A 14291-nucleotide genomic window follows, 5' to 3' on the forward strand; every position below is an offset into this window, starting at 1 on the left:
CTCATTTCATTTTTCCTCATAATATTATGACTTTATTCCCATAATATTAGATTTTCCCAAAATAAAATCTTAGTTTCTCATAATATTAAAGCTTTGATGTTTTAATGGCGTTGTTTGTTGCGTCATTGCCGGTTGATATCTGACACGGGCAGATTAACCTTTATCAGGCGGACGACACGACGGGCGGCGCTGTGGACTTCTGACAGCTCCCCAATAGGCAAGCAGGGGGAAAAGGGCATTCCGAGTGGCGTTTGAAATACCAGCGATTAAGCCGTCGGCCGGGGCGTTGACTACGGGCCAGCCTTTTTGGATCAGCGCCGTCTTCGTTGCATCGGGCCACGCGTGTGTTCATCGAAGTGCTTCGGCGTGGACTTGATGATACTTCATATGCGAGGAGACAAGCAGCTGTGAAGGTCAGCTTCCCGATATTCATCGAAGCCTAATTTGAAACAAAAAACAAAGTCTACGTCAGGGGTCTCAAACTCAATTTACCTGGGGGCCACTGGAGCTAGGGTCTGGGTGAGACTGGGCCGCATCAGGTTTTCCAAAAAAAAAAACACATTTATTAGGGATAGGGAGGATAACTATTAACAGTTATTTAACCTTTAACATGAACATTAATCCAACGTAATAATATTTTCTGGGTACATGATACCATACAGCATCCATATCAAACTTGCGCGGGGGGCGCACTAATATTAAACTTTCATATCATGGCGGGGGCCTCAAATTAGTGTCCTGCGGGCCACATTTGGCCCGCGGGCCGCGTGTTTGAGACCCCTGCCATACAGCATCCATATCGAACTTGCGCGGGGGGCGCACTAACATTAAACTTTCATATCAAGGCGGGGGGCCTCAAATTAGTGTCCTGCGGGCCACATTTGGCCCGCGGGCCGCGTGTTTGAGACCCCTGCTGTAAAGCATCCAACATGTTATGGAAACATCTCCAAATATTTCTTGCTCTTTTCCTCCTATCAACTATAAATGTCGCTTTTGCGTTCGCTTTTATATCATGGCGGGGGCCTCAAATTAGTGTCCTGCGGGCCACATTTGGCCCGCGGGCCGCGTGTTTGAGACCCCTGCCATACAGCATCCATATCGAACTTGCGCGGGGGGCGCACTAATATTAAACTTTCATATCAAGGCGGGGGGCCTCAAATTAGTGTCCTGCGGGCCACATTTGGCCCGCGGGCCGTGTGTTTGAGACCCCTGGTCTAAATATTTATATCACAATAATAGCAACAAAGATTGCATCGGGAGATCGGAGCATCCGAGAGGGGGATTCCACTTTTTAGTTTTACAACCCTTCACAAAATTCAACATGGAGTGAGACGCGTGCGGATGAGAGGAAAAGCTTTGTGGCGTAATTCCACAGGAATTAGGTTTCGCTACTTTTAGGATCCCGGATCAAAAAGTATGAAAGGGAGGAGAATGGGACGATAACGTGAGGAAAGGTGTCTGGGATCATGATACCTGGATCAACAACGTTTTTTTTTTTCCGCGGTTAATGCGGCAAAGAAAGTCAAACTCTACAGTGACGGAACACGGAACACATGATGGTAGACTCCAGGCGATCACCCCGCCCACTCTTCACCCCCCCCCGCCCCCACCTGACTACCCCGCGTGTCTAAAGTGGACGCCTTGGGGGTTCCCAGGACTTGAAGTGTTCCTCCCACGGTTTGGAAGAAGGCGCAGTAGAGGATGTACTTCTTGAGAAGTTCAGCCTGCCTGAGGAAACTGCAAACAATGAAGTAGTACAGTCTGTTCTCGGCACCCCCGCCACACCTTGGTACGGCTCTGGGAGCAAACCGGACAAGGGCAGACTGGAACGGCAAACATCTCTGCAGACCCTTCATAACCCAGCCACCAACTGTTAGTAGTACTTTATTATATATGTAGGGATACATACGTACATGTACCCTATGTATTTGAACCACTGCCATTTGCACTAAGGATCGACTGATACATCGGCCGGACGATATATCGGGCTGATATTTGCGTTTTTTTCCTTGTATCTGTATCGGCCGATACGTGCGTGGGTTCGCCGATGTATTTTTCCACCGCATGATTTACAGTCACGCGGAGGAGCAGTCATCACATCGATGCTAAATAAATTCAAACTATGACAGAAATGTTTTGCACATGGTTGAATATTTATTCCTTTTAAAGTTGATATTATTTAATATTTATTTAATTTAATTTAATATTTAAATGTGTGTTTAAGAAAGCTGAATCCTACTGTGTTCAGTGTTTACATTTCAATCAATATTTGTTTAAACATGAGACCTGGAATATTTGTTATCATGGTCATTTTTTCATGTAAATTGAAGGATCAAAAGCAGTATCGGCCACAAGCAAAATCGGCCATCGGCTAAGGGTGATGGAAAAAAAATCGGTATCGGCATCGGCCCCAAAAAAACCATATCGGTCGATCCCTAATTTGCACCCTAATTTGCACTGTCCATTGTAATCTGGAGCATGGTAAATACCATTATTGTGTTTTTCTATGGAAATATGTACAGTATTCTCCTTCTCCTTTTACAGTAGAACCTTGGTTAGCATCCGCCCTGGTTAGCTTCTTTTTATTCATTCATTCATTCATTTTCTGCCGCTTTTCCTCACGAGGGTCACACCCTGGATTGGTCGCCAGCCAATCAAAGGGCACATATAGACAAACAACCATTCACACTCACATTCATACCTATGGACAATTTGGAGTCGCTAATTAACCTAGCATGTTTTTTGGAATGTGGGAGGAAACCGGAGTACCCGGAGAAAACCCACGCATGCACGGGGAGAACATGCAAACTCCACACAGAGATGGCCGAGGGTGGAATTGAACCCTGGTCTCCTAGCTGTGAGGTCTGCACACTAACCACTAGACCACCGTGCCGCCTGTAAGTCATGATTACGAGATAAAAAAAATGGATATTATGAAATTAGAAAATCAAAATCATGAGATTTGGCAAAAAATGTGAAACATTACAAAAGACATATCGTATACCTAACAACAACTGTATCGCCATTTTTGCCAAGTGAAGAAGGCGACACCAGTTTGGATCTGATAATTTTCACTTCCTTATCTCATAATTTCCACTTTTTATCTCATAATTACGACTTACGGCGGCCGAGTGGTTCGCGCGCGTACCTCACAGCTAGGAGATCAGGGTTCAATTCCACCCTCGGCCATCTCTGTGTGGAGTTTGCATGTTCTCCCCGTGCATGCAACATTCCCACATTCCAAAAACATGCTAGGTTAATTAGCGACTCCAAATTGTCCATAGGTATGAATGTGAGTGTGAATGGTTGTTTGTCTATATGTGCCCTGCGATTGGCTGGCGACCGGTCCAGGGTGTAACCCCGCCTCTCGCCTGAAGACAGCTGGGATAGGCTCCAGCACTATTGAATTAATGAATAAAAAGAAGCTAACCAGGGCGGATGCTAACCAAGGTTCCACTGTAAAAGGAGAAGGAGAATACTGTACATATTTCCATAGAAAAACACAATAATGGTATTTACCATGCTCCAGATTACAATGGACAGTGTTAGAACCAGAACAGGATGTGGTGCAAATGGCAGTGGTTAAAATATAGAGTACATAGGGATACATATATAATAAAGTACAGTAAAGTCTCGTTATATCGATATTGTCGGGAGTCGGAAAAAATATCGATATAACCGGACTTTTTCCTCGTGAGGAAAAAGCGGTAGAAAATGAATGAATGAATGAATTACAACTTACCATCGGGATACGTTTTTTTTTTTCCAGTGGCGGAAACGGGCTTCCATCCCGAGCAGCATCAGGACTTAAAGAAAAACAATGCAGGCCATCAAATGAGTTTGTTCCACAGAGTATAAATAATTATTACATTTACCTTTTTACGGCCTGCTACATTTGCTCCAGAAGGGAACGTGAAACATTGTTTACCGAGGCGGTGGAGGGTTGAATGAAGTGTTTTTATTTGACTGGTGTGCAATGTTTACACGGGATTTTGCAGTCAGGAGTGTTTGTCAGCTGTGGCTATCACACTCGCTCGCCTCTTTTCAGTTCAAATCTAATTAGACGTTTGCAGAATGAGCAGACATCCCGACGCATAAAATAATGGCTGATGTTCGCTTGGCCGGTTCAAGGTCCCTGACATGATTTACCAGCTTTGCTAAGAAGACGTACTACATACTGGATGTTTGCGAAAAGCGTTCTACATTGAAAGCGAACGCAAAAGCGACATTTATAGTTGATGGCGTCAGTTGTGACGAGCTAGCTCTTCGGGTAAACAAGTACGAGTCAAAATTTGAGTGATGTATGCATTGTTTTCGAGGAGGAAAAGAGCAAGAAATATTTGGAGATGTTTCCATAACATGTTGGATGCTTTACAGCAGGGATCTCAAACATGTGGCCCGCGGGCCAAATGTGGCCCGCAGGACACTAGTTTGAGACCCCCACCTTGATATGAAAGTTTAATGTTAGTGCGGCCCGCGCAAGTTTGATATGGATGCTGTATGGTATCATGTACCCAGAAAAAATTATTACATTTGATTAATGTTCATGTTAAAGGTTAAATAACTGTTAATAGTTATCCTCCCTATCCGTGTGGAAGTGGTAAGTTTTTGACTATTTAAGTTTAAAGGAAATAACTTGAAGGCTACCGTTGAGGTCGCTAGCTCTCTAGTTTGCGAGTTAGCATGTGTCTCAAGACCCTGCAGTTGCGCGATATGTTGTAAATCATGGGTCTCAAACACGCAGCTAGTTTGAGGTCCCCCGCCTTGATATGAAAGTTTAATGTTAGTGCGGCCCGCGCAAGTTTGATATGGATGCTGTATGGTATCATGTACCCAGAAAAAATTATTACGTTTGATTAATGTTCATGTTAAAGGTTAAATAACTGTTAATAGTTATCCTCCCTATCCGTGTGGAAGTGGTAAGTTTTTGACTTTTTAAGTTTAAAGGAAATAACTTGAAGGCTACTGTTTAGGTCACTAGCTCTCTAGCTTGCGAGTTAGCATGTGTTAGCATGACCCTGCAGTTGCGCAATATGTTGTAAATCAGGGGTCTCAAACAGGCGGCTAGTTTGAGGCCCCCGTCTTGATATGAAAGTTTAATGTTAGTGCGGCCCGCTCAAGTTTGATATGGATGCTGTATGGTATCATGTACCCAGAAAAAATTATTATGTTTGATTAATGTTCATGTTAAAGGTTAAATAACTGTTAATAGTTATCCTCCCTATCCGTGTGGAAGTGGTAAGTTTTTGACTATTTAAGTTGAAAGGAAATAACTTGAAGGCTACCGTTGAGGTCGCTAGCTCTCCAGTTTGCAAGTTAGCATGTGTCTCAAGACCCTGCAGTTGCGCGATATGTTGTAAATCATGGGTCTCAAACACGCGGCTCGTTTGAGGCCCTCGCCTTGATATGAAAGTTTAATGTTAGTGCGGCCCGCGCAAGTTTGATATGGATGCTGTATGGTATCATGTACCCAGAAAAAATTATTACGTTTGATTAATGTTCATGTTAAAGGTTAAATAACTGTTAATAGTTATCCTCCCTATCCGTGTGGAAGTGGTAAGTTTTTGACTATTTAAGTTGAAAGGAAATAACTTGAAGGCTACCGTTGAGGTCGCTAGCTCTCTAGTTTGCGAGTTAGCATGTGTCTCAAGACCCTGCAGTTGCGCGATATGTTGTAAATCATGGGTCTCAAACATGCAGCTAGTTTGAGGTCCCCCGCCTTGATATGAAAGTTTAATGTTAGTGCGGCCCGCGCAAGTTTGATATGGATGCTGTATGGTATCATGTACCCAGAAAAAATTATTACGTTTGATTAATGTTCATGTTAAAGGTTAAATAACTGTTAATAGTTATCCTCCCTATCCGTGTGGAAGTGGTAAGTTTTTGACTATTTAAGTTGAAAGGAAATAACTTGAAGGCTACCGTTGAGGTCGCTAGCTCTCTAGTTTGCGAGTTAGCATGTGTCTCAAGACCCTGCAGTTGCGCGATATGTTGTAAATCATGGGTCTCAAACATGCAGCTAGTTTGAGGTCCCCCGCCTTGATATGAAAGTTTAATGTTAGTGCGGCCCGCGCAAGTTTGATATGGATGCTGTATGGTATCATGTACCCAGAAAAAATTATTACATTTGATTAATGTTCATGTTAAAGGTTAAATAACTGTTAATAGTTATCCTCCCTATCCGTGTGGAAGTGGTAATGTTTTGACTTTTTAAGTTTAAAGGAAATAACTTGAAGGCTACTGTTTAGGTCACTAGCTCTCTAGCTTGTGAGTTAGCATGTGTTAGTATGACCGTGCAGTTGCGCAATATGTTGTAAATCAGGGGTCTCAAACAGGCGGCTAGTTTGAGGCCCCCGTCTTGATATGAAAGTTTAATGTTAGTGCGGCCCGCTCAAGTTTGATATGGATGCTGTATGGTATCATGTACCCAGAAAAAATTATTACGTTTGATTAATGTTCATGTTAAAGGTTAAATAACTGTTAATAGTTATCCTCCCTATCCGTGTGGAAGTGGTAAGTTTTTGACTTTTTAAGTTTAAAGGAAATAACTTGAAGGCTACTGTTTAGGTCGCTAGCTCTCTAGTTTGCGAGTTAGCATGTGTCTCAAGACCCTGCAGTTGCGCAATATGTTGTAAATAAAAAGAGTATAAATGTGACTATAGTCGTGTTTTGTCATGTCTACAGGGCTCTAATAATGCTTTGTTCATTTTAATCTGAAAATAATAATTATTATATTTATTTATTACTGATTGATTGATTTTCTTTATTCTTGATTTGTTTATTTATTTTTCATCTTATTTTGTGCAGAAAAATAAAAATTAAGATATTTGAGAACAATGGAATGTTTTATCAGAACTTTTATTGTAGAAAATCGAAACCAAAGTAAAGTTTATTAACATTTTTTTGTTTTTAACAAATGTGTTTTTTTTGTTTTTTTTTTGAAAACCTGATGCGGCCCAGTCTCGCCCAGACCCTAGCTCCAGTGGCCCCTGAGTAAATTGAGTTTGAGACCCCTTGCTTTACAGCCTTGTCGCTATCATGGAATAGTGTTTAGAAGACTTTATGTAAACAAGACTTGACTTACTCTGTTCTGTGGCAACTTTGACGTTGTTGGTTTATCTTTGTTTTGTCATGCTTTCCAATTCATATGCGTCTTGTAAAGGCGTTCCTGCAAGACAGTCATCAGGGAAAAAGAACAGAACTCAAAGTGGGCGACGTTTGCCTCATGTTGTCTGTATTTGCTGGAGCCTATCCCAGCTGTCTTCGGGCGAGAGGCGGGGTACACCCTGGACTGGTCGCCAGCCAATCACAGGACACATATAGACAAACAACCATTCACACTCACATTCATACCTATGGACAATTTGGAGTCGCTAATTAACCTAGCATGTTTTTTGGAATGTGGGAGGAAACCGGAGTACCCGGAGAAAACCCACGCATGCACGGTGGAGAACATACAAACTCCACATGGAGATATGCCGAGGGTGGAATTAAACCCTGGTCTTCTAGCTGTGAGGTCTGCGCGCTAACCACTACACCACCGTGCCGCCTGATTACAAACAATAACTAGCATATTTAAGCAAAGCTTAAAGCAGGTCAGGGACCCTTTAAGAAGTTGAGTGCAAATCTTGCTCAATGTTGCTCATTTGGAACTCAATCAAATACTGCAGCCATAATGCAGCGCCCCCAAAAAACGCTCCCCTGCCGGGAGATAAGCGGACCTAAACGCGGCGGCGTCGAGCTCTTAAAGGCAACACTCGTTAACGACCGGCCGTAAGTCTCATTGTGGTGCTTTAGAACCAAACACATCGTTTGCCGTGCTCGGTGTGTCATTAATCACCCGGGACGGCGCCCTTACAGCACCGGGGTAAGCGACTGGGGGTGCCTTTGAACGGTAAATCACCGTTTGAGTGGCGGGATTGTTGGGCTACTAATTCCTAAGTAGCGCTACCAACACAGGACTCCATGACTCCGAGGTTTCTTGACAGGTTGAGTTAATGACCGAACAATCGACGGACTGCCTGATTGGCTCGCTGACCGATAGGGCGCCCGCCGCCCGCCCGCCAGGTGTCGAGCCAATCAATTTAAACCAGCGTGGCCGCTCGCCCCCTTGCAGAGAACCGACACCGAGTGGCAACAGAACAGCTAATTACCATCAGGGGCGAAGGATACGTAGCTTTTTTTGCTCGCCGCTGACCGAATCCTGATTGCGTTGCATTGCAGAGCGTGTCGCTAGCCTGCAGATGAGACGCCACGCCGTTTTGTACGATGCATCAAACATCCGTAGAGCGAGCGCGGGGTGAGAGATAGCTCGCTACCAAAGTAATGGAGCTGTTGTCTTGTGATTAAAGAAGACAAAGACGTGTTCCGTCGCTTTCTTCTGTCCGCGGACGAATTAGTCTTCAGCAGATTGAAATAAGATCACTGGAAACACATTTCTTATCAGGATTATATCTGGAATGCCCCCCCCCCCCCCCTCGTCCACATCGGAAATAATCCTTTATATGTTTATCAAGGGCTTCTGTGTAATCTGCGAGCGGAAGCGCACGATGTTTGCTGCTTTGACATTTTTCTCTTTGGTGTGTGATCAATGTGGAACGTTGTAGTCATTAACTGTCACCCCCCGCCCCCCCCCCCCCCCCCCCCCGTCCTTTCAGGCCTGGAGTCTGGTTAGCAGCAGACGGCTTAATTAGAGAGCAGGATCACAGCTTCTCTGATGCATTTTCAACTCTTTCCGCCTCGCCACGCACACACACACACACAGGGTTCGCCTTTACCTTACGTTTTGGACTCGGTCCTGCGTTACTACAGGATATTTTCATGGCTTTGCAGTCGACTCTGAGAAAAGATGATTAATGGTTTCTGGGAATTGTTAGTGATTATTTCTGTAATGACATACAGCAGAAAATGGCAAAGAAATCCCTGTTAGAGATTCATACGGGAATATTTGGTGACATTCATTTTCATTCATTCATTCATTTTCTACCATTTTTCCTCACGAGGGTCGCGGGGGGTGCTGGAGCCTATCCCAGCTGTCTTTGGCCGAGAGGCGGGGTACACGCTGGAATGGTGGCCAGCCAATCACAGGGATGTGTTCTCTTGTTTACCCTGACAAAAAACGTAAGGGGTTAGTATGTTGTTTTTTTCATTTCTTTTCAACTTGCTTCTAATGCACTTTTCTGGTCAAAAATAAAAAGGAAACCTCACACACACTCAACAGGGGCACCATGTGCACCCAAAAATGGCATAAAATGCCACATTTTTAATGTGTTGATTTTTGACAAAATTTTTGAAAAAAACGTAAGGGGTTAGTATGTCGTTTTTTTCAGTTTTTTCAACTTGCTTCTAATGCACTTTTCTGGTAAAAAAAAGGGGGAAACCTCACACACACTCAGCAGGGGCCCCAGAAGCACCCAAAAATGGCATAAAATGCCAGGTTTTTAATTTGGTGATTTTTGACAAAAAACGTAAGGGGTTAGTATGTCGTTTTTTTCAGTTTTTTCAACTTGCTTTTAATGCACTTTTCTGGTCAAAAATAAAAAGGAAACCTCACACACACTCAACAGGGGCCCCAGAAGCACCCAAAAACTGCATTAAATGTCAGTGTTTGAATTTTGTGATTTCTGACAAAAAACGTAAGGGTATGTTGTTTTTTTCTGTTTTTTCAACTTGCTTCTAATGCACTTTTCTGGTAAAAAAAAAAAAAAACGGGAAACCTCACACACACTCAACAGGGGCCCCATGAGCACCCAAAAATGGCATAAAATGCCAGAGTTTGAATTTTGTGATTTCTGACAAAAAACGTAAGGGGTTAGTATGTCGTTTTTTTCAGTTTTTTCAACTTGCTTTTAATGCACTTTTCTGGTCAAAAAAAGGAGGAAACCTCACACACACTCAACAGGGGCCCCAGAAGCACCCAAAAATGGCATAAAATGCCAGTGTTTGAATTTTGTGATTTTTGACAAAAAACATGTCGTTTTTTTCATTTTTTTTCAATTTGCTTCTAATGCACTTTTCTGGTCAAAAATAAAAAGAAAACCTCACACACACACAACAGGGGCCCCAGAAGCACCCCAAAATGGCATAAAATGCCAGTGTTTGAATTTTGTGATTTCTGACAAAAAACGTAAAGGGTTAGTATGTCGTTTTTTTCTTTTTTTTTCAACTTGCGTCTAATGCACTTTTCTGGTCAAAAAACAGGGGCAACCTCACATGCACACAACAAGGGCCACAGAAGCACTGAAAAACGGCACAAAATGCCAGGTTTTTAATTTGGTGATTTTTGACAAAAAACGTAAGGGGTTAGTATGTCATTTTTTTCATTTTTTTCAACTTGCTTGTAAGTCATTTTTCTGGTCAAAAAAAGGGGGAAACCTCACACACACGCATCAGGGGCCTGAGAAGCACCCAAAAATGGCATAAAATGCCAGAGTTTGAGGCCGGTGATTTCTGACAAAAAACGTAAGGGGTTAGTATGTCGTTTTTTTCATTTTTTTCAACTTGCTTTTAATGCACTTTTCTGGTCAAAAATAAAAAGGAAACCTCACACACACTCAACAGGGGCCCCAGAAGCACCCAAAAACAGCATTAAATGCCAGTATTTGAATTTTGTGATTTCTGACAAAAAAACGTAAGGGGTTAGTATGTCGGTATTTTTTCATTTTTTTCAACTTGCTTTTAATGCACTTTTCTGGTCAAAAATAAAAAGGAAACCTCACACACACTCAACAGGGGCCCCAGAAGCACCCAAAAAGGGCATAAAATGCCAGTGTTTGAATTTGGTGATTTTTGACAAAAAACGTAAGGGTATGTTTTTTTTTCAGTTTTTTTCAACTTGCTTCTAATGCACTTTTCTGGTCAAAAATAAGGGGAAAACCTCACACACACTCAACAGGGGCCCCATGAGCACCCAAAAACGGCATAAAATACCAGAGTTTGAGGGCAGTGATTTCTGACAAAAAACGTAAGGGGTTAGTATGTCGTTTTTTTCATTTTTTTTCAACTTGATTTTAATGCATTTTTCTGGTCAAAAAAAGGGGAAACCTCACACACACTCAACAGGGGCCCCAGTAAGGGGTTAGTATGTCGTTTTCTTAATTTTTTTTCAACTTGCTTTTAAAGCGCCAGCGTTGGCGGTTTGGATGGTATCACCTTGTCAGTATCCCATTCAGATGTACCGACCTGAAACCAAGGTGGCTCTACCTTGTTTACTTCCTGGAGGCTAAATGGGTCAACCTTTTCGAAAAAGGGATGAACAGGACAGCTTTGTATATGTGAGAAAGGGGGTGTTGTAGACAGCCCCCTCTGTTTATTTGTAAATCTCTTTATCCTTTAGAGCACATGTCAAAGTCAGGCCAGGGGGGGCAAAATCCAGTACTAGGATTTCATTCCGCCTGCGGAACTGTTTGGAAAATAGCACCTCACGGACCTTATTAATGTTGCATAATACATAATATGTTGCATAATTACATAATATTGCATATAGCATGAAATTCCCAACCATTCTTCATAAGGATGCCAGAGTCAGGCTAAAAAGTCCTCATTTTAACGACAGCAAAGCATGCTGGGAAATGCATAGTCCACACATAGTTACACATCTCACGGATTGTGATGTTTTGTGGTCATGTGATCACCTGTTGTTGTATTTCCAAATGACGACTGATGCAGAAACTAACCTTTTTCAACAAACTATGGATTCTGAATACCAATGCTAACAATGCTAACAACATTTTTCAACTGGTCTCAGCATTTTAATGAGATCAGGGGTGTCCTGTGATTGGCTCGTGATCAGTCCGTGGCATCGCGAGTCGCCTAGGATAGGCTCCAGCATGACGAGCTTTGCAGTAAATGTATGTACTTCCTACAGGATGTTGTGTTGAGCATCTAGTACTGCAGTTTTACGTCAAATGGTGTTCTAATGTGATTGTGTTGAGCGCCGTTATCAGGCAACACACACACACACACAAGTACAACACACAAGGCTGAGCTGTAATTGAATAGCAACAGGCTCTGCGTTTCCACTCAGACCTCAGAAGGTGACTGCGACCTTGAGACACCGGCGCTGATAGACAGGCAACACATAGAGGCGGCGGGCTAATTAGATTAAAAAACACGGATCCCAAAGGATAGGGATGTGACAAGCACATTGATTCATGACGTCTCCTCCATTTTCCATCCTCCCCTCCACTCAGCACACGTCTCATTTGATTCTTCTCAGCGTGGCGAGCATATCTCACTCCGGCGGGGCCCTCTCTCTCGCTCTCCCTCATCACCAAGGTGCCGCAGACATTATTAGGCGGCTGTTTACTCAACGTATTTGCCGTCTTTTCCTCCGCTTTTGGTTGCGCAAGCCTATATTGGTCCTTTAATGGATTGCTAAGACAAATAAAAGATGTCTCCACCTTCGCCCTTTTGCAACCTTGAGCGTTTCTGATTCTGTTAATTGCTTCATTTCATGGCTTATTTCGCCGTCGCCAGACATGACATCCGCTTTTTTTCTCTTTCATGTTACATTATTATTGAGATGTGCCCTCGCTTTGCATAAGATGGGGACTATATCAGCTTCAGGCAATTCCCAGAGTCGCATGGATATAAAAAAGCATGGAGATAGAACTTGGGAATGTCACAAATAAAGTATTGCCGCCCGCCAAAAGAACCGCATTTTATGTCCTGGATTATTATGTTGTCTTGACATCACAATGATTCATGTCATGTTCTCGTGGACTTTATTCACGCTCAACACAAGCAGGAACGCAATCTAACCTAGACCCGAAACAACGCACTCCGAAACCAACCTAGACCCGAAACAACCCATTCCAAAACCAACCTAGACCTGAAACAAAATCACTCCAAAACCAACCTAGACCCAAAACAAAACTCACTCCAAAACCAACCTAGACCCGAAACAACTTATTCCCAAACCAACCTAGACCTGAAACAGAACCCACTCCAAAACCAACCTAGACCTGAAACAAAATCACTCCAAAACCAACCTAGACCCGAAAAAACTCATTCCCAAACCAACCTACACCTGAAACAGAACTCACTCCAAAACCAACCTAGACCTGAAACAAAATCACTCCAAAACCAACCTAGACCCGAAACAAAATCACTCCAAAACCAACCTAGACCCGAAACAAAACTCACTCCAAAACCAACCTAGACCCGAACCAAAACTAACCCTAAATACAACCGAGACCTGAACGGAAACTAACTCCAAAACCAACCTAGACCCGAACCAAAAAACACTTCAAAATCAACCTAGACCCAAAACAGAACTCATTCCAAAACCAACCTAGACCCGAAACAAAACTAACTCCAAAACCAAACTAGACCCAAACCAAAACTAACTCTAAAACCAAGCTAGACCCTAACCAAAACAAAATCCGAAACCAACCTAGATCCAAACCAAAAGTACCTCAGAAACACACCTAGACCCGAACCAAAACTAACTCCAAAACAAACAAGAGTCTAATCAAAACTAACTCTGAATCCAACCTAGACCCGAAACAAAACAAACTCCAAAACCAAACTAGACCAAACCAAAACTAACTCCAAAACCAACCTAGACCCTAACCAAAACAAAATCCGAAACCAACATAGATCCAAACCAAAAGTACCTCAGAAACACACCTAGACCCGAACCGAAACTAACTCCAAAACCAACCTAGACCCTAACCACAACAAACTTCGAAACCAACCTAGACCCTAACCAAAACAAAATCCGAAACCAACCTACATCCAAACCAAAAGTACCACAGAAACACACCCAGACCCGAACCAAAACTAACTCCAAAACAAACAAGAGTCTAATCAAAACTAACTCTGAATCCAACCTAGACCCGAAACAAAACAAACTCCAAAACCAAACTAGACCAAACCAAAACTAACTCCAAAACCAACCTAGACCCTAACCAAAACAAAATCCGAAACCAACCTAGATCCAAACCAAAAATATCTCAGAAACACACCTAGACCCGAACCGAAACTAACTCCAAAACCAACCTAGACCCGAAACAAAACTAACTCCAAAACCAACAACAGACTAATCAAAACTAAGTGTGAAACCAACTTAGACCCGAACCAAAACTAACTCCCAATACAACCTAGACCCTAACCAAAACAAACTCTGAAACCAACCTAGACCCTAACCAAAACAAACTCTGAAACCAACCTAGACCCTAACCAAAACAAACTTCAAAACCAACCTAGACCCTAACCAAAACAAAATCCGAAACCAACCTAGATTCAAACCAAAAGTACCTCAGAAACACACCTAGACCCGAACCAAA

At 42.7% G+C, this 14291-nt stretch overlaps 1 long non-coding RNA gene across 1 annotated transcript; it reads right to left on the bottom strand.

The window, feature by feature from the left end:
- Positions 1-372: 372 nt before the first annotated feature.
- LOC144901062 (uncharacterized) lies at positions 373-3893 on the bottom strand. The gene is made up of 3 exons (XR_013629248.1): positions 3876-3893; positions 3743-3806; positions 373-439 (listed from the first exon to the last, which is right to left on the bottom strand). It is a non-coding gene; the product is annotated as an uncharacterized LOC144901062 (long non-coding RNA).
- Positions 3894-14291: the final 10398 nt, after the last annotated feature.

Source organism: Doryrhamphus excisus, linkage group LG1, assembly GCF_037039965.1.
Source record: "Doryrhamphus excisus strain RoL-2023G ecotype Guam linkage group LG1, RoL_Dexc_Guam_v1.1, whole genome shotgun sequence".
Lineage (NCBI taxonomy): Eukaryota > Metazoa > Chordata > Actinopteri > Syngnathiformes > Syngnathidae > Doryrhamphus > Doryrhamphus excisus.